Genomic DNA, 20,801 nt, shown 5'->3' on the forward strand with positions numbered 1-20,801 from the left:
CTTTTCCACATTCTTGCCAACACTTAAGGTTTTTTAAATTTGGCCATTCTCATGGCCATTCTCATGGGTATTGTTTTGATTTGCAGTTCCCTGACGAGTGATGATGAACATTTTTTTCATGTGCCTGTTGGCCATCAATATGTCTTCCTTGGAGAAGTACCTGTTTTGTTCTGCCCATTTTTTTTTTAAAGATTTATTTATTTATACAAGCACTGGGTACAGTCAGAAGCACAGGAGGGTGAGAGAATTCACCAGAGCCAGAGCGGAGAGCAGACAGACTGATGAAGTGCTGAGAGGAGCAGCGTGTGCAGCAGGAGAGGTCTGCACACCATGTGGGACCCTCGCAGGCGGCCAGGGATGGAACCAGCGCTGCAGAAGCTGCGGGCAGCTTCGCAGCCCAGCGCTCAACTGCTGCACCACCAGGGAGGCCCTGTTCTGCCCATTTTTAGATTGGGTTAATTGTTTTCATTTTGTGAGCTTCATGAGTTCTTTATATATTTCAAATATCCTCCCTTTGTCAGATGTATCATATGCATTAATTTTCTCCCATTCAATAGGGGTTTTACTGATAGCTTTTTTTTGATGTACAGAAACTTTCTTGTTTTACTGATAGTTTCTTTTGATGTGCAAAAACTTTAGTTGGATGTTGTTCCATTTGTTTATATTTGCTTTTGCTTCTCTTGCTGTTGGAGATAAATCCCCAGAGACATCTCTGAAGTCAATGACTTTTATTTTTTTTTTTATTTTTTATTTTTCAATTATTTTTTTTATTTTTTTCTTTTATTTTTCAATATATTTTATAGTTTCGGATCTTACATCCATGTCTTTGGCCCATTTTGAAATACTTGACCAGCATTCCTTAAAACTCACAGTCATCAGAAGTGAGGAAATTCTGAGAAACTGTCATAGTCAAGAAGAGCCTACAGAGATATAATGGCTAATTGTAATGTACTCCTCCGAATGGGATCCTAGAATAGTAAAAGGACATTAGGTTAAAAACTAAGGTAATATGAATAAAGTATGACTTCAGTTAATAATAATGTATGTAGAGCGGTTCATTAATTGTGATTATGGTGCCATAGTAATGGAGGATGTTAATAGGAAAACTATTATTAGTGAGTTTGATGGGACCTATACCTCCTTTGCATTTTTTAAATAATCTAAAACTGTTCTAAAAAATGAACTTTATTATCAGTTTAAAATAAATGGATGTCATATATTGTGCCAAGTACTGGGGTAAGACATTACCCTATCCTCAAAGCGCTCAAGTTTGTGAGTCCATGTGCATGTATATATGAAGTCTAGCATTTGAGTCAGGTCATAGAGATATTGGCAGAGGAATTTGGAAACCTGAGATTTTAGATTAATTGTCTGAAGGCAGTTGCATTCCACATCCCATTTAAAAGTTCTCCCTAAAATTTGGATGGGGTTATCTTATTTGTAGATATAAGTTTCTGTTACTAATAAACTCATTTCCTTTCATCTCTCACCACTCTCCTCTTTGCTCATATGCTTTGATACTTAGCCTGTTTCCTTCTTTGTCCATCCATGTGCGTTGTCAGACTTTATTAAAGATTGAAGATATGGAAGGTGTTTCAAGTCTAAAGTACAAAACATTTTAAAGTATAGACTTGCCAGCCAGTTTTTAGAACTTCCTTGGCCATTCCACCACAGGAAACCCTTAGTATGTAGGCTCCAGCTTCCTGCCATGGTGTCTAGTGCCCTCTCTTTCCTCTCTGCATACTTCCAATATTCTGGATCATTTCTTTTGCAGAAATGTTTACCTCTCTTTATTTCTTGCTCTCTGTATAACACAGTTTGGAATCTACTTTATTTACCCCCAAATACACTCATAAGATATGTTTCTTAATGATGGTAATTTCTTCTAAAAAACAAACAAATAAAATAATAAATAAAACCTCAGGTGCCAACTGTTAAAACAGTAATTTGTTTATATTGCTATGACAGGTCAGAGAACAGAATGTTTCTAATAAAAAGGGAGGTTGTTAGGCAGATGTAAGAGGATATCATCTATCTCAATTGCATGACATAAATTGGGGCAGTTGTACCTGGACGCTGGAAACGGGAGTCCTTGTCTTCACTCTCTACAAGGAAGTGCCCATTTCATGCTTCTCTCCTCATAGTTCTTGGACAGCTCATCTGCTTTCATCTGCAACACCCCAGAATGGCAACTTCACACTCCAGTACTGCAGCGCACTCTTCCTTGCAATTTGACTCAGTTTAGTCAAACCTTTGCTCGTGTCTCATGAATCACCTTTGGCCAGGAGGATAGAGTCAACTTTGCTCTGACCCTGGAGAGTGGTGCTCAAAAATGCTAGTTGTTATTGTTATTATTTTACTGTTCCCTTGGTTAGTCTACAGTGATTACAGTTTGCCATTTCATGCATTTTTTTAAAGCTATTTATTTTCTTACATTGTTGTTTATTTTTTAGTTTCATGCAGTCTTCTTCCTTCTTTTCTCCTTTACTCTGAGAAGATTGAGAGGGGCCCCATTTCCTCAAGTGTTTATCTCAGTTGGCAGGAAAGTCAGGAAGTGTACTAATCCTGATTCTTTCTGTCATAAGCTGTAAAAACCCAACTTCAACTGGCTTCAACAAAGGGGTGACTGATAGTTGAGTAACTTGCAAAATCGAGGGAAATACTAAAGGAATCAGAGCACCTTGGTAATAAGATTTGTATATAGCGTCTCAATTTTTTCTGTAATCTTCTTTTTCCTTGTTTGGATTCTCTCTAGAAGACTTACATTCATTCCCAGATTTCCATTCTCCTAGTTCTACCACCCCACAGAAAAAAAAACCCTGTTTTTATTGTAATATCTCTATCATGATAGTGTCAAGGAAGAGCTGTAGGCAGCCCACCTATGGTCATAGGCTCTCTCCTTAGATCATGATTAGTATGGTTTGGGACACTTTCCACCTTGAAGGACAGCGGTTTAGGGGGAAATGACTGACAGCATCAGAATGACAAAGGATGGATGGAAACAGGACAGATAAATTAATATGTGTGGTCTGCCAAAATTATTCTATTTTTTCATGATAGCATAATGGCTGCAACATACTGGGAAATATACTGGGAAATATACTGCAATATACTGGAAATATACTGGGGACAGTGTGTGGTAAGTGGATCTTACAGATAGAACTCTTCTCTCCGTGGGACAACTTAGCCTTTACCCCTTTCCTAGAAGGAGGAGACTGAAACTCACCTGAAAATGATGGATCATGTGATTTGGAAAGCATGAGTTTTAGATCAGCTGATTTGTCAACACTTTTCAGGCTCATCAGAGGCCCTCCCTGAGGTTTGGAGTCTTGGCTGGACCTGGAACCTCAGTAGGGAGTATGGTATTTTCTTTGTACCTCTACTTTTACCCAGTGAAGCCTCTGTGCAGTAGGCTTCTCTGTCTGAATGGGTTTGGACTCTTGCTGCTGAATGTGAATGGTAGTACTCTCACTCTGGGCTTCCACAGACCTCAAAAAAAAAAAAAAAAAAAAAAAAAGGTTTGTAAAGGTCTTTATTTTCTCTTGCCTGAGAGGTTGGAGGCCCCATCTCCTGGGGGTCACTTCTAGTTCTGAATAAAAAAGTGGTTAAAGTGGTAGTATATGAGAATTTTTTTCTTATTAATGGCTGCAGAGGATTATAAAATGGAACCCAGCAGGCATGGAAGGACTTGCACATATTTCAAAAGTACCAGTACATTCAGAGGCCAGAAAAAATCTTTTGAGAGTGCACTGTGAAGCGTGTTGTCAGTAGTTTTTGTCCTCTAAGACCTGGTGAGGATTCTGGAGCAAATGGCTGCCATTTCATTTTTAGTTCCAATCACAGTGTAGTCAAGTGCCCACCTAGTCTCTTTTTAGCTACTCATTCAGAGTAGCTAAAACATTTGTGGGGACTTTCTCCTTGTGTGCAGTATGACTCCTGTCTTCACCTCCCTGCCTTCAGGGCACCTACAGTGAAAACAATAGACACACAATCACATACATGCGACTGAACAGGTACAGAACCCTGAGGGAGGGAAAAACCAATATTTTGTCTTGGAGTTAACAGATATTTTCTTTGACTAGATAAGGATGAAGGGCAGATAGTAGAATGGGGAGTAGAGAGGGGGGTATCTCATAACTCCAAGGAGTCCTAAGAGAAATAGCAGAAAGAGGTATCAGGGATCTGGTTTGCCAAACCTTAGAACATTTTAGTTATTTCATGATATCCCCTGAACAGAAAAAGAAATATCAACATTGACATAAAGGAAAGAATTTTGAAATAGTTGTTTGCAAATTTCTCCTTTTTGTAGTATTCCGTAACCTCCTCCAAACCTAGACTTCGTTCTCCCTTCTTCATAAGTCTCATTTACTCTAGAAATGAGAGAAGAAGTGAAAAGGTGAACCTGCCAATAAAATCCCTACCCCCCGTTAGGAGGTAGCAAGCAGAGATCTCGTCCAATAAACTTACCTTCGTGTAACATATAGAGCCCACTCATAAGAACTGAAAAGTTTCCAGATACAATCAGTCTACAGTTATCAGACAAAAATACAGGACATCCAGTTAGATTTGAATTTCAGATAAACAGATGAACAGTGAGTAATTTGTTTGCATAAATATGTCCTAACATCCTTAATCCAGACTTGCTTGGCACTAAGTGGATAGATTGGTTTCTTCCCCATGTCTAGCTCAAATTATTATTAATGCCATGTGCCGGGCAAAACAAGCCCACTGCCCCTTTCCTATCCTAGCTCCCCATAGTAAAAAAGGAAAACTCAGGGCAAACGAGAGGAAGGATTACAAGGTAACCCCAATAGGAAATGGGGTGATCTGGGTGTTAGTCCTCACCTGTGAGCTTAGGAACTCAAGACAAGAGAAGAGCAGGCACACACAAAAAAAGTTAATATGAGGTTTATTTACAAGGGAAATGAGAAGAGGGAGAACACAGAGAGAAAGATTAATTGGTCAATATGTCCTGCCAGTAAGGCCTTCTGAGCGGGGGCACCAGGTGCATGCTGAAGGCAAAGCCAAGAGAGCACAAGCCTACACGTGTTCAGTTTATACCAACATGGCTGCTTAATTCCATCCTTAGCTCCTAGAAACCCTCCTTTCAGGAAGTTGAGAATCATGGCAGATTCATGACATGATGGGAGTTGTACTCCTTGGTGCTTGAGATCTCTTTGGCATGGAGGTAGGCGTGGAGTTCATAAAATATCAGTGTGTGAAGTTCATTCATGACATATTGTTCCTCCAAAAGAAGGACACTGACTGAGGATATATACTAATAAGTTAACTTTGTAAAGGTAAAATGAGGCTAAAGGTCTCATAGCCTTTTTAACATCCATCCTGAGCAAAAAGCTTCATCAGGGCCACACACCCTGCACTCTTTCACCATCCTCAGGTTTTAAAGAATACCCTATACCTATACCTATACCTATGCAACTGGGGATAGCAGAATGATTGAGTGAACTCATGATGGAGAGGCAGGGCACAAAGCAGTGAATCTTCTCAGTTAGTTGTGAGTAGTTGGCTCTATAGGGGTGCCCTGAAATTCTAGAATTAGACTGTAAGGAACATGGAGTAAAGGAAAGAAGCACTGGAAGAAGGTTTCTAGTTTCTGCACTCTAAATCCTGTAGTCTTCTCTTTCCACATCTCCCTTTGACCCACAAGGAAGAAAACCATTGGCTTTCATTTAAAAAAATTCACACTGAGATTTTAAATAGAGAATTTAGAAATGCCATGATTAAAAATCATAGACTCCGAAAAGGAAAAGAATGATGTGATAAATATAATTAATGAAAATGAGTCTTTAAAAAGGAAATGAAGGAAATGCAGGATATTAAAAGATTAATGGAGGAGCTAAAGAACTCTGGGAAAAGTAACAAATACATAATTGAACAAATGGAAGAATGAATCCGTACTCTTGAAGATACAGAAAAGAAAAAGGAAAAAGAATGAAGAAACACTCTGAGAACTATCTGACACCATGAGGAAAGGAAATATGAGTTATAGGAATCTCAGAAGGTAAGGAGAGAGACAAAGGAACCAAGTAACTATTCAAGGAGATAATTGAAAAGAACTTCCTAAGCATGAAGAAGGAGATGAAAATAGACTTAACAGGAAGCTAGAACACCAAATTGCCACAAAGAAAGGAGAACTACAGCAAGACACTTAATAGTAAAGCTTCTAAGAGTCCAAGGCAAGGAAAAAATAATGAAGCCTGCCAGGGGGAAGAAACAGTTTCCTATAAAGGAAAACCAATCAGGCTGACATCAGACTTCTCTGAAGAAACACTAAAGGCAAGAAGAGAATGGAGGGCCTCCCCGGTGGAGCAGCAGGTTGAGTGCAGCACTGTGAAGCTGTCTGCAGCCTCTGCAGTGCCGGTTCGATCCTGGCCAGCTGGCGAGAATCCCACATGGTGTGCAGACCTCTCCTGTCATGCCACTATTCCCTCAGCGGTGTATTTCTGTCCATCTGCCTGTTCTGCTCCCTACTCTGTCTCTGGTGAGTCCTCTCACACTCCCATGCCTCTGGCCTGTACCCCAGCTTTTGTGTAGAAATGGATGAATCTTTAAAAAAAAAAAAAAGAAGAGAATGGAGTGACATTTTCAACAAACTCCAATTCAACAAATGCCTGACAAGTATACCTTACCCCACAAAGCTCTCCTTCCTCTATGAAGGAAAAGTAAGGACCTTCTCAGACAAACAGAATCTCCAGAAATTCATCACTACTAAACCCCCACTCCAAAATTTACTATAAGAATTCCTAAAGCCAAAACCAACAGAGGAATGAATAGGAAGAACAGAATAAGGTAAGGAATAAAATGACAAAAAGACAAACAAAATGGCAAATACAGACTCCAAAGTATCAATATTAACCCTAAATGAAATGGACTAAACTCATCAATAAAAAGACACAGAGTAGCAGGCTGGATTAAAAACAAAATCCAGGAAAATACAGCTCTCTCCAGGAAACACATTTAACTACAAAAGATAAGCATATACTGAAAGTAAAAGATTGGAAAACAATCCTATAAACAAATGGACCAAAAAAGAAGGCAGGAACAACTATATTTATATCAGATGAAATAGACTTCAAACTGAAAAAGGTAAAAAGAGACATAGATGGAAACCACATTATGATTAAGGGGACAATACATCAGGAAGATATAACACTCATCAACATATGCTCACCAAATGAAGGAGCGACAAAATATATCAGACAATTATTATCAGCTCTGAAAACAGACATTAGAGAGAATACATATATAGTGGAGACTTCAACACCCCACTCTCACCAATGGACAAATCAACAAGACAAAAAATAAACAAGGACACTAGACCCTAAATATAGACCTAGACTTCATGGGCTTAACAGACATTTATAGAACACCCAAAAAAAACCCCCGAGTACACATTTTTCTTAAGTGAGCGTGGATCATTCTCCAGGATTGGTCACATGTTGGGCCACAAGACAAACATTAGCAGATACATTAAGATCAAAATCATACCAACTCTCTTATCTGATCATAAAGGCATCAAACCGGAAATAAAACATGAAAAGAAAGCAAGAAATCCTCCCACTTCATGGATATTGAAACCCACACTACCGGAAGATCATTGGATTAAAGAGGAGATCGAAGAAGAAATTAAAAATACTTTGAGATGAATGACAAGGAGGATACAACTTTCCAGAATGTATGGGACATAACAAAAGCAGTAATAAGAGGAAAGTATATAGCAATACAGGCTCACATTAAGAAACAAGAAGGAACTCAAAAAAAACCTAATCTCCCATCTCAAACAATAGCCAAAAAAACCCAAAAACCAGTAGAAGAAAGGAAATAATAAAAATCAAAGCAGAAATAAATGAAATAGAAATAAAAAATTCAGTTGTGAGGCAGCCCGCAGCCTCTGCAGTGCCGGTTCGCTCCTGGCCGCTGGGCGAGGGTCCCACATAGAGTGCAAACCTCTCCTGCTGCCTGCTGCTCCCCTCAGCAGTTCTGTTCCCCACTCTGGCTCTGGTGAATCCTGTCACCCTCCCACACTTCTGACTGTACCCAGTGCTTATATAACTAAATAAATAAATCTTAAAAAAAAGAAATAAAAAAATCCAAAAGAGCAACAAAATCAAAAGTTTGTTCTTTGAAAAAATAAACAAAATAGACAAACCTCTAGTCAGGCTCACAAAGGGAAAAAAAAAAAAAACAGGAAAAAGCACAAATAAATAGGGTCATAAACAAAAGAGGAGAAATTACAAACAGGCTCAGTAGAAATTGAATAATCAGAGACTACTGTGAATATTTATATGCAAACATTCAACAATGTAGAAGAAATGGACAAATTCCTACAGCAATATGATCATCCAAAACCAGATAAAAAAGCAATAGAACATATAACAGACCAATTACAAGCAGTGAAATTGAAATAATAATCAAAACTCTCCCCCAAAATAAAAGCCCAGGACCAGATGGTTTCACAAATGAATTCTACCAAAAGTTCAGAAATGACCTAGTGCCTATCCTACACAAACTCTTTCAAAAAAATTGAGAAAGAAGGAATATTACCAAATACATTTTATGAAGCCAGCATTACACTAATACCAAAACCAAACAAAGACAACATAAAAAAGAAAACTACAGGCCAATCTCCCTAATGAACACTGATGCAAAAATCCTCAATAAAATCCTTGCCAACAGAATCCAACAATGCACCAAAAGGATAGTATACCATGACCAAATGGGATTTATTCCAGGGACACAAGGATGGTTCAACATCTACAAATCAATTAATGTAATCCAACATATCAACAAAAAGAAAAATAAAAACTATATGATCATACCAATAGATGTTGAGAAAGCATTTGACAAAGTTAAGTATTCCTTTATGATGAAGACCCTTGAAATTCTCAGGATTGAAGGAGCATACCTTAACATGATAAAAGCCATATATGAAAAACCCACAGTCAGTATTATTCTCAATGGTGAAAAGCTGAAAGCCTTTCCTTTAAGATCAGGAACAAGACAAAGATGTCCACTTTCACCACTGCTTTTCAATATAACACTGGAAGTCTTAGCCAGAACAAAAATATAAGAGATAGACATAAAAGGAATTCAAATAGGGAAAGAAGTGAAACTATCACTATTTGCAGAAGCTATGATAATATACATGGAGACCCTAAAAACTCCACAGAAAAATGATTTAAAATAATAAACCAGTTTAGTAAAGTAGCAGGACACAAAACCAACACAAAATTAGTAGCTTTCCTATATGTAAACAATCAGTCTGAAGAAGAAGAAATTAAGAAAACTATCCCCTTTATAATTGAAACAAAAAAAAAAAATCAAATACCTGGGAATAAACTTAACCAAGGAGGTGAAGGACCTATACACAGAAAATTATAAAACATTTTAAAAAGAAATAGAAGACACAAGGAAATGGAAGACATCCCTGCTCATGGATTGGAAGAATTAACATTAATAAAGTGGCCATCCTACTGAAAGCAATTTACAGATTCAATGTAATCCTGATAAAAATCTCAATGACATTCTTCAAAGAAATAGAACAAATAATGATGAAATTCATATGGAGCCATAACAAACCTTGAATAGCCAAAGCTTTTCTGACAAAAAGAAGGTGAATGGAGCTATCACACTCCCAGACTTCAAACTGTACTACAAAGCCATAATAATTAAAACTGTATGGAACAGTATGGAATAAAAAAAAACACACAGTCCAATGGAATTGAATAGAAAACCCAAAAATAAAGTCACATGTATATGGACAACTAATCTTTGACAAAGGAGCAAAAAATATGCAATGGAACAAGACCAGTTTGTTCAAACTAGAAATAAACCATGAAAAGAAGGCAAGGAACTCTCCTGCCTCATGGAGATTGAAAACCACACAACTGGAAGAGCACTGGACTAACGAGGAAAACAAAGAAGAAATTAAAAAATTCCTTGAATTGAATGACAAGGAGGACACCAATTTCCTAAATGTATGGGATGCAGCAAAAGCAGTAATAAGAGGAAAATATATAGCAATAGAGGCTCACATCAAGAAACAAGAAAGAACTCAAAGAAAAAAACCTAATCTCGAAGCTCGAAGATCTAGAAAAAGAACAACAAAAAACCCCAAAACCAGTAGAAGAAAAGAAATAATAAAAGCCAAAGCAGAAATAAATGAAATAGAAACTAAAGAAAAAAACAAAACAAACAAACAAAAAAACAATCCAAAAGATCAATGAAACCAAGAGCTGGTTCTTTGAAAAAATAAATAAAATAGACAAAACCCTAGCCAGGCTCACAAAGGAAAAAAGGGAGAAAGCACAAATAAACAGAATCATAAATGAAAGAGGAGAAATCACAACAGACACAGCAGAAATCAAAAGAATAATCAGTAACTACTATGAACAGTTATATGGAAACAAGTTCAACAATCTAGAGGAGATGGACAAATTCCTGCAACTCTACAATCACCCAAAGCTAGATAAAGAAGAAATAGAACACCTAAACAGACCAATTACAAGCAGTAAAATTGAAGTGGTAATCAAAAACCTCGGCAAAAACAAAAGCCCAGGACCTGATGGATTTACAAATGAATTCTACCAAACATTCAGAAACAAATTAACACCTATCCTTCACAAACTCTTCCAAAAAATTGAGAAGGAAGGGATAATACCAAGCACATTCTATGAAGCCAACATTACAGTAATACCAAAACCGAACAAGGATAACACCAAAAAAGAAAACTACAGGCCAATCTCCCTAATGAACACTGATGCAAAAATCCTCAATAAAATTCTAGCTATCAGAATCCAACAATGTATCCATAAGATAATTCACCACGACCAAGTAGGATTCATTCCAGGGACACAAGAATGGTTCAACATCTGAAAATCAATCAATGTTATCCAACACATCAACAAAAAGAAATATAAAAACCATATGATAATATCAATAGATGCCGAGAAAGCTTTCAACAAAGTGCAACACCCATTTATGATAAAAGCCCTTGAAATTCTCGGGATACAAGGAACATACCTCAACATCATAAAGGCCATCTATGACAAGCCAACAGCCAGTATCATTCTCAATGGCGAAAAGCTGAAAGCATTTCCATTAAGATCTGGAACAAGACAAGGATGTCCACTCTCACCACTGCTTTTCAATATAATACTGGAAGTCCTAGCCAGAGCAATAAGACAAGAGAAAGACATCCAAGGAATCCAAATAGGAAAAGAAGAAGTCAAACTATCACTATTTGCAGATGATATGATAATATGTATAGAACCACAAAAACACATAAAAACTAATTCAACTAATCAATCAGTTCAGTAAAGTGGTAGGATACAAAGTCAACATGTAAAAGTCAGTAGCCTTCCACACAAACAATAAATCTGAAGAAGAAAAAAATTTAAAAAAATCCCTTTTATTATTGAAACAAAAATATCAAATACTTGGGAATAAATCTAACAAAAGAGGTAAAGGACCTATACAAAGAAAACTATAAAATACTGTTAAAAGAAATAGAAGAAGACACAAAGAAATGGAAAGACATCCCCTGCTCATGGATTGGAAGAATAAACATTATTAAAATGGCCATCCTACCAAAAGCAATATACAGATTCAATGCTATTCCAATCAAAATCTCAATGGCATTCTTCAAAGAAATAGAACAATTATTGATGAAATTCATATGGAATCACCAAAAACCCCGAATAGCCAAAGCTCTACTGAAAAAAAAAGAAGGAAATGGAGGCATCACACTCCCAGACTTCAAACTATACTACAAAGCCATAATCATCAAAACTGCATGGTATTGGAACAAGAACAGACATACAGACCAATGGAATCGAATAGAAAATCCAGAAATAAACCCACAGATTTATGGTCAACTAATCTTTGACAAAGGAGCAAAGACTATGCATTGGAGCAAAGAAAGTCTGTTTAATAAATGGTGCTGGGAAAACTGGGTCGCTACATGCAAAAGAATGAAGCTTGACCACTACCTCACACCATACACAAAAATCAACTCAAAATGGATTAAAGAACTAGACATAAGACCTGAAACCATAAAATACATAGAAGGAAATATAGGCGAAACACTACGGGATTTGCACATCAAAGACATCTTTACAGACACATCACCCAAAGCAGTGATAGTGAAGAGAAAGATAAACAGCTGGGACTACATCAAATTAAAGAGCTTCTGCACAGCAAAAGAGACAATAACAAAAACAAAGAGAAACCCCACCAACTGGGAGAACATTTTTGCACCCAACACTAATGATAAAGGACTGATCACAAAAATCTGCAAAGAGCTGATGAGACTCAGCAACAACAAAGAAAATAATCCAGTCAAAAAATGGGCAGAAGAGCTAAAAAGAAACTTCTCTGAAGAGGAAATGCAAATGGCCAACAGACATATGAAAAAATGTTCAACATCACTTGTCATCAGGGAAATGCAAATCAAAACTACCATGAGATACCATCTCACACCAGTGAGAATGGCACATATTAAAAAAACTAGCAACAACAAATGTTGGCGAGGATGTGGAGAAAAAGGAACTCTTGTGCACTGTTGGTGGGAGTGCAAACTGGTCCAACCACTATGGAGAGCTGTGTGGAGATTTCTGGACCTACTAAACATAGAGCTTCCATATGATCCAGCAATTCCACTCCTAGGTATTTACCCAAAGGACACAGAAACATCAATTCCAAAGAGCACCTGCACTCCTATGTTTATAGCAGCACTGTTTACAATAGCTAAGCTTTGGAAACAACCCAAATGCCCAAAATAGATGACTGGATCAAGAAGATGTGGTACATATATACCATGGAATATTACTCAGCATTCAAAAAAGATAAACACATGCAATTTGCAGCAACATGGATGGCAGTGGAAGGGATCATGCTCAGCGAAATAAGCCAAAAAGAAAAAGAAAAATACCGGATGGTCTCACTCATAGCAGGAATCTAGAAAACTTAAATAAGGGACCAGGAAAATGAATATAAGAAAGTGAAAATCAAAATCAACAAAAAAACTATGAACCAGAGACACTTTTTGGGGGGTGGGGGGCGGGAGGGGAAGGATTGGGGTCAGAATGGGGCGTTTGCAATTGTATGGGGAATATAAAAATAAAATTTAATATTTAAAAAAAAAAAAAAAAAAAAAAAACAAAAATCAACTCAAAGTGGTTAAAAGAATTGAACATAAGAACTGAAACCATAAAATATATAGAAAAAAATAGGTAAAACACTACATGACATAAACTTCAGTAACGTCTTTAAAGACTCATCTCCCAAAGCAAATAAAGTGAAGGTAAAGATGAATAGCTGGGCTTAAATCAAACTATAAAGCTTCTGTACAGCAAAAGAGACATTAACCAAAAGAAAAAGACACACTACTGATTGGGAGAAAATTTTTGCACTCGATACAATTGATAAGGGACGGATCACAAAGATCTACAAAGAACTCACACATCTCAACAAAAAGAAACAATCCAGTCAAAAAATGGGCAGAAAAGCTGAAAAGACACTTCTCCAAAGAGGCAATGCAAATGGCCAACAGGTAACATGTATATGAAAAAAATGCTCAACATAACTTATAATCAGAGAAATGCAAATCAAAACCACAATGAGATATACCACCTTACACCAGTGAGAATGGCTCATATTAAAAAAACAAAAAAACAAAAAAACAAAAAACAGGAAACAACAAATGTTGGCAAGGATGTGAAGAAAAAGGATCTCTCCTGCACTGCTGGTGGGAATGCAAACTGGTCCAACCACTGTGGAAGGCTGTTGGAGGTCCCTCGAACTACTAAAAATGGAGCTACCATATGACCCTGCAATTCTACTCCTAGGAATCTACCCAAAGGACACAAAAACATTAATTCAACCCCTATGTTTATTGCAGCACTATTTACAATAGGTAAGCTATGGAAACAACCCAAATGCCGAAAAAAAGATGGCTGAATCAAGAAGATGTGGTACATATACACAATGGAATACTATTCAGCAATCAAAAAGATAAACTCATGTCATTTGCAGCAACATGGATGGAGCTAGAAGAGATTATGCTCAGTGAAATAAGTCAGAAGGAAAATGAAAAATATTGGATTGTTTGACTTATAGGAGGAATATAGGGGAATGAAATAAGGAATCAGGGAAAATAAAAACAATAAATAAAAAAATTAACAAGCATCTATAAATCAGAAACATTCTGCAGGGGTGGGGGAGGGAGAGGTATCAAAACAGAGGAGGGAAAAGCACCAGGGACTATGGTGATGTGCACAGGTGAACTGGTGATGGGAATTCTGTAGGGACTATACCTGATAGGAGAATGTAAACATTGTACAAAAATGAACAATGATGAACAAATGAACAAAATATATATAAACAAACAAATTATATATATATAAATGCAGATTAGTAAAGGTTACAGTGAAAACAGTAACCTTACAGTGTCTCCTTACCACCATCAACCTCTTTTCAGAATAGTACCTACTTTTAACCAGGTTCTTATGTTTTCTTCCAAAATCTATTCTCTGCAAATATAAGTATATAAGTACATATATCTTTATTTGTATACATTTGTTTGTAAATGTTTATTTTTACACAAATGGTAATCTATTTCTCCATCTTTCTCTCTGTTGTTAACTGCATACTTAGCAATTATTTCATATTGGCAACATTGAATCTTCATTCTCTGTCACAGCTATACAATATTCTGTTGCACATCATTGCATACTAACTATAATTTGTCAAACCTTTCCTCTATGATGGATATTTAGTTTATTTCCAGAGACTGGTTTCTTCAAGTTATTCTTGGAGTAAACTCCTTGTGCATCCTTGTATCTGTGCAAATATATATCATGAAATCTTAGAAGCGGGGTGTCTGGGTCCAACCATATGGACCTTTACATTTTAGTATAAATCATCAAATTGCCCCCTGGGGAAATGTCAACAATTTACATTTGCACTAATAGAGCTTTTCAATGTACCTCCACTGATACTCTGTATGGATATCTATAACTAATTTGAATGTGTAATGCTATCACATTGACAGTTTGGTTTTGTATTGCTGTCATTTTGAGTGAGCTTGAAGCAGTTATTTCTTTAAATGTTTAAAAACCACATATCTGTGGATAGCTTGCACATGCTCTTTTTCCATCTGAAAAAGCACGTATTAAGTGGGTTGGCCCAAATTGGCCCAGCTCAGCAGAGTCACTGTCCCCAGGGCTTATTTGGGGCTCCCTCTCTGCTCTCTCAGCTCCTGTCTTTCTGTTTTTGGTGTGTGGGTGCTGCTCTGGCAGTCATAGAAGCCCTTGGCCATGTATCTGTGCCAGTTTACCCATCCATTTGCCTCATAAGTGAAAGCTGATTGCAACAGCTACAGGAAATATTTTACTCCTCCAATCCCTGAGAGCTAATGTAAAACGAATATATCTTCTTGATTTTATAGTATAGCAAATGGAGTGCAAGGACATCTAACTGGCTGGTTGAACATCTAGCAAGACACTCAGAGTCTATGTGTGTGATATGTGTGACTGTGCCATTGAGTGGAGCACTGTATTAGGAGCTACATGCATTCTACTTCCTGCTTTAGTATGTATCTGCTGAGATTGGGCAGGGACACTAATATTCAGATGCATTTTTCACATACCTCATTTCTTTCTAACTGTGTATGCATACCTCTGAAGTAGATGCTTACCACTATTATTCCCACTTCACAGAAGAAACTGGAGATCAGAAAATTTAGTAAACCAGAGCCCACTTCACTTTTTTCTCTCCTGAACAATCAACACAACCCACGAAGGCACCATCCTCTGGCCTCCTCCCAAAGCAGGTCTGGAGACATAATTGCTCTAGGATAAAGGAACGTTGTACTCCTTTCCTTTTGAAATATCTTCATTTAGTAAGTAATTAAAATTGTTTACTGTAAATAAACAATTGTGGAGTATTAAAAATATATTTCCTCTATCATGTATGGAATCTTTATAATTGGGTATTCATGAGGGAGGGGCCAGCTACCGAAACAACCTTGATAAATCCCTTGTTCTTAGGTATATATGGGAAGTAGGCACAAGAAGCCCAGATATCATGAGGTGATACAGGCATGTGGCAACTCTTCTTCTTCAAGTTTTCCCAGGACAGGACCCCAAAGGCCCACAAAACAGACACTTTTGGTGCCCCATATCTCATGTCCACTTTCAGGTTCAGCCATAGTTGTGAAGGACAGTTCTATGGAAGCTCAGATTCACCTGGAAGCATCCTTCCTGAAGCACAAAGGTTAAGAGTTCCTTTTTACCCTTAGGCCTTATCTGGGATGCCAGAGTCTATGTGTCTCCTCTCCTGCAAAGGCTCTCTGGAAATATCAGGTTGTTGATGTGTCTGAGGTCAGTCTCAAACAACAGAGGGTGAAGGTCTGTGGACTAACACCACAGCCCCTCATCCTTCAAGTGGGCAGGAGGCACTCTACTCATCTCTGGAGCTCTGAGTCAAATAGAGCCCTTTTGGCCATTAGCTGGAGCCCCAGATATGTAACCTTATTTTATCCGTTCTTTCCTGTCTATCATACTTTTCCTGTTTCTTCACTTCCTCAATTACTTTGTCCCAAAACAAATACCTGTGCCCATCTTGTCTCAAGCTTTGTTTTCAAGGAAACTAAAACAGGGTTCACATGTCACAAACCCCTAAAAAGTAATCTTAATGACTTAGGTGACTATGAAGACCTGTCCATGAACTATTAGTGAAGAGGTGGGGGACTTCCCTCCTCTCTGCTAATGCATTCTCCAGATCTGTTAAATAATATGTAGGTTCCTTGTTGGAATGTGGCCAAAATCACCAACCTTCGGGTTGTTGGAACAAAAAAACAAAGAGAAATTTTGACAAAAACCTGTAATTCTCAGATGATCACTACCTTTTGGGTGATACTGTTGTTTCCCTATAGCTAAACTAGTATTCTTTCCACTTAGGTTTTGTTTAGCAAGAACCAGCCTGGGGCCATTTCCTCCTCAAAGGATTTCACATAAGCCATGGAGTCTGAACCAGGTTATGCTGTTCCTAATAATTCTTTGGGAACCCTAAGATCTCCTTGTTTATACTTGTGATTATTCTTAATTTAGGCTTTTACTATATTTCCCCAATTTTATCTTCAACAAGTCCAATTAAGGCTTAATCTAATAAAATTTTAAATTAAATATGTGTGATAAAATATATATTACTTAAAGTTTACCTTTTTAACCATTTTTAAGTGTACAAAGCTCTTTTCATCTTGTCCAACTGTATCTCTGTCCCCATTGAACAACAGCTCCTCATTTGTCCCTCCCACCAGTCCCCAACACCATTTTACTTTTTGTCTCTTTGAATTTGATTCCTCTATAAGTGGAATCAAACAGTATTTGTCTTTTTGTGATATTGCTGTCTTGACTTAGCCATGCGATGTGACTGGTTCCCTTAGAAGTAGATGCATTTTCAAGCTGAATTAATGGAAATTCAGTGTTTGGAGCAAGTGGGATAATAGTCCATTGAATTCTGGAATATTATATGCCATCATGGGCTCTCAGTTTTAAGAGGGATATTCATAACTTGAACTGTGAACAGAGAGCAATCAGAGGGTGGATGCCCTGAGTTCCTTGCCCCTTGAGGGCTAACGAAAGAAACCAGGGTTGCATTTAGCTCAAACAAGTAAGATGGAGGCAGCGACTTGCTAACATTTGAAAGGTTTTCACTGCTGCCCCACCAGGGCTGAACTCCGTTCAGTACTAATGTATCCCTAGTACTCAAAAGATACATCAACATCAGTACAAATTTGATGTTAAATAAATGAAGGGCTAGATCGTGTAAAGGTTGTTGTGGTTGATTCCTTGGATTGCAGGAACTTGAGGCTCTTACAATGCACTTACATTGTGCAAGGCAAGGGAGCTTGACTGTAAAGATGAGGGCAGTGATAGGAATAGTTTCCATCTGCATTGTCCAGTATGGAGGCCATTAGTCACATACACCTACTGAAAACTTGAAATGTGGCTAGCGCACCTCTAAATTTTTAATTCTAATTAATGTAAATTTACATTTAAATAGTTAATGGCTACCATATGAACAGTGCACATATAGATTTGAAGGACAAAACCTGAAGGTTTTTAGGTGTCTGGAATTTAGGTGTCACTAAGAGAAAGCTCCTCTCAGACTTACTTTCTTTGCCTTGCCTCTCTTCATCTGTTTCTCTCTGTGTCTGTGTGCCCTCCCTTCTCTCAGCTTCTCCATAACTTCAGCTTGTCCTTAGTCATCTTGAACACTCCAGTTCAGAGCACTTCTGTTCTGCTCACCCCAGAATTCTTCTTTACATAATATTCTTTGCACACTATCCACCATCAATTGCAGTTTTCTTCTGTATATCTTCTTTTTTTAAGATTTATTTATTTATACAAGAACTGGGGTACAGGTCAGAGGCGTGGGAGGGTGAGAGAATTCACCAGAGACAGAGTGGGGAGCAGAACAGTCAGATGGACCAAAGACGCTGCTCAAGGGAGCAGCAGGCGAGTTGGGGAGGTCTGCCGCACCATGTGGGTTTCTCCCTGGCTGGCTGGGAATTGAACCCACGCTGCTCTATATATATATATATATATATAGAGAGAGAGAGAGAGAGAGAGAGTATATGTATATATGTATATATGTGTGTATATATATATATATATATTCTCCAAAGGGAGACAATAGGAATTAACTAACATGGATATGGAGGTTGATAAAACTCATGATCTACAATCTGTAAACTGGAGAACTAGGAAACTGGTGGTATAATTAAGACCTAGTCTAAAGGTCTGAGAATCAGTAGACTCATTGTGAATCTGAAAGTAAGAAAACCAGGAGAACAGATGTTGGAGGGCAGGTGAAGATGGATGTCCCAGCTCCATCAAGAAAGAGATCAAATTCATCCCCCCCCCCCGTTCTCTCTCTCTCTCCCCATCTCTCGGTTCTATTGGGGTTGATACTCACCCACATGATGAGGGCCATTTGCTTTACTCAGTTGACCATTTCAAATGCTAATCTCTTCCGGAAATACCTTCATACACATACCCAGAAAAAGTATTTTAAGAGTGATCTGGGAATCCCTTAGCCCAGTCAAGTTTAGACATAAAATTAATCATCACAATTACCTAATTCATGAATTATCAAGAAAAGCAGAAGTAAAGTAGGTGACAAGAATAAAGAATGTCAGATGCCCTGGTAATGGCTTAGTGGATGTCTAGTGAAGATAGAGCCAGGGATCCTAAGGCAATTTGGAGAGTCTAGGAAAGACTTCAAGAAAACATGACATAAGAGTTTGACAGATAAAAGGAAGGAGGGGAAAGAATAGGCGGAGGCCTAGAAGGGAGAAAATACAGGTTTTATAAAAAAGAACTAAGTTCTGTGATGTCACATAACATGTTATGAGAGTATGTGGTTCCTGATTCTGGAATTAGTAAGCATTTCAACATATTGCATCCTCTTAAAGATTCTCAGTAGTAGAAGTTTTGAATAAACAAAGTTAAAAAACCTTACTGCTGTTTTATTAAGCATTTGCAAAACCCATTTACTCATGGAATTGACTCCTCTCTATCCAATCTTCTGTTAGCATCTGGCAGAGTCAGTGTTCCATGGAATACAAATGGAGAAATAATGATCTGGACATTTCAGTTGTGTCCAGTAGAAAGAAATAGTATTCAAGGTATATCTTGCAGTTCAATCAGATTGTTCTGCACCTAAGAACAATTGGGGATCTTTCTGTCTGCATGCTTCTTGGCACACCCAGAGCCAGATTCATTAGTCTGTGCAGCTGGCAAAGATGGTGATTTCCTTGCAAAGTGTTTCTCTGGTCTTCACACACATCCTGAATGGACTTCACTTTCTCTGCTGCTGTTTGTCCAGTGCCTAGAGATACAGGAACTCAGTTCCTCTTTCCAAGTGTCCAGTTGTCTGGAAATTCCCATCCCTTTCTAGTTTTTCATGGTCTTTTCTCAGGAAACTATGAGGACATCAAGTGTCCTGGCCACTGTCTTGGTCTTCAGATTATGCTCATCATTTCATTTGGGTGCATCTTGCCTTCCCACTGAGCACTGGACTTTGGGGTCAGGCTTGCCTTCTACCACTGACCAGCCGTGATAATGTGTTTTCATCTGTAAAACAAAAATTATATTACTTACTGCATAGGATCCTGGAGGGAAGCTTATGTGATATAAAATGATATTTTATCATTTTGCTAAATGCTTTTCTGCACATTTAGGGCAGTAGCACCACATAGTAAACACTTACCACCTTTATAGAAGATGGAAACTCTAGTGGATTTACAGTTTTCTCCTATAACTCTTGTGTATTGTTGACACATGGTTTTCATCTCTAACAGGAAAACATCTTTGTCTAGAGTATATAATAACCTGATTTTGAGTTTGTGATCCCTTCACCCATTGTTTCCTCCCTCTATCCTTTCTTCCTTTGTTATCCAAATTTAAAACATTTTTATCACCCCCAAAGAAGCTGTGTACCTATCAGCTGTGTACTGCTAATATTATGGACTGAATGTGACCCTGCCCTTCCCAAATTTACATACTGAAACATCAACATCAAAGTGTTGGTGTCTGGAATTGGGGCCTTTGAGAGGTTATTAGGTTTAGGGTTTAGATAAGGTCTTAAGGATAAAATCTCCAGGATGGGATAAATGTATTTATAGAAAGAGAGACTAAAACTTGCTCTCTCACTCTTCTTCCTTATATCCTGTCTCTGCCATCTCCATCTCTGTCATCCTTATCTCTGCCATC

At 37.8% G+C, this 20,801-nt stretch overlaps 1 long non-coding RNA gene across 2 annotated transcripts; it reads right to left on the bottom strand.

The window, feature by feature from the left end:
- Positions 1–811: 811 nt before the first annotated feature.
- Positions 812–19,376, bottom strand: LOC119249129 (uncharacterized). Of its 2 annotated transcripts, none has more exons than XR_005126075.2 (4): positions 19,003–19,376; positions 3,227–3,489; positions 2,070–2,170; positions 812–968 (listed from the first exon to the last, which is right to left on the bottom strand). It is a non-coding gene; the product is annotated as an uncharacterized LOC119249129 (long non-coding RNA). The 2 variants fall into 2 exon arrangements; XR_008552440.1 differs by having other exon boundaries at positions 2,070–2,275.
- Positions 19,377–20,801: the final 1,425 nt, after the last annotated feature.

Source organism: Talpa occidentalis, unplaced genomic scaffold, assembly GCF_014898055.3.
Source record: "Talpa occidentalis isolate TD23 unplaced genomic scaffold, MPIMG_talOcc4v2.1 talOcc4.17, whole genome shotgun sequence".
NCBI classification, from domain to species: domain Eukaryota; kingdom Metazoa; phylum Chordata; class Mammalia; order Eulipotyphla; family Talpidae; genus Talpa; species Talpa occidentalis.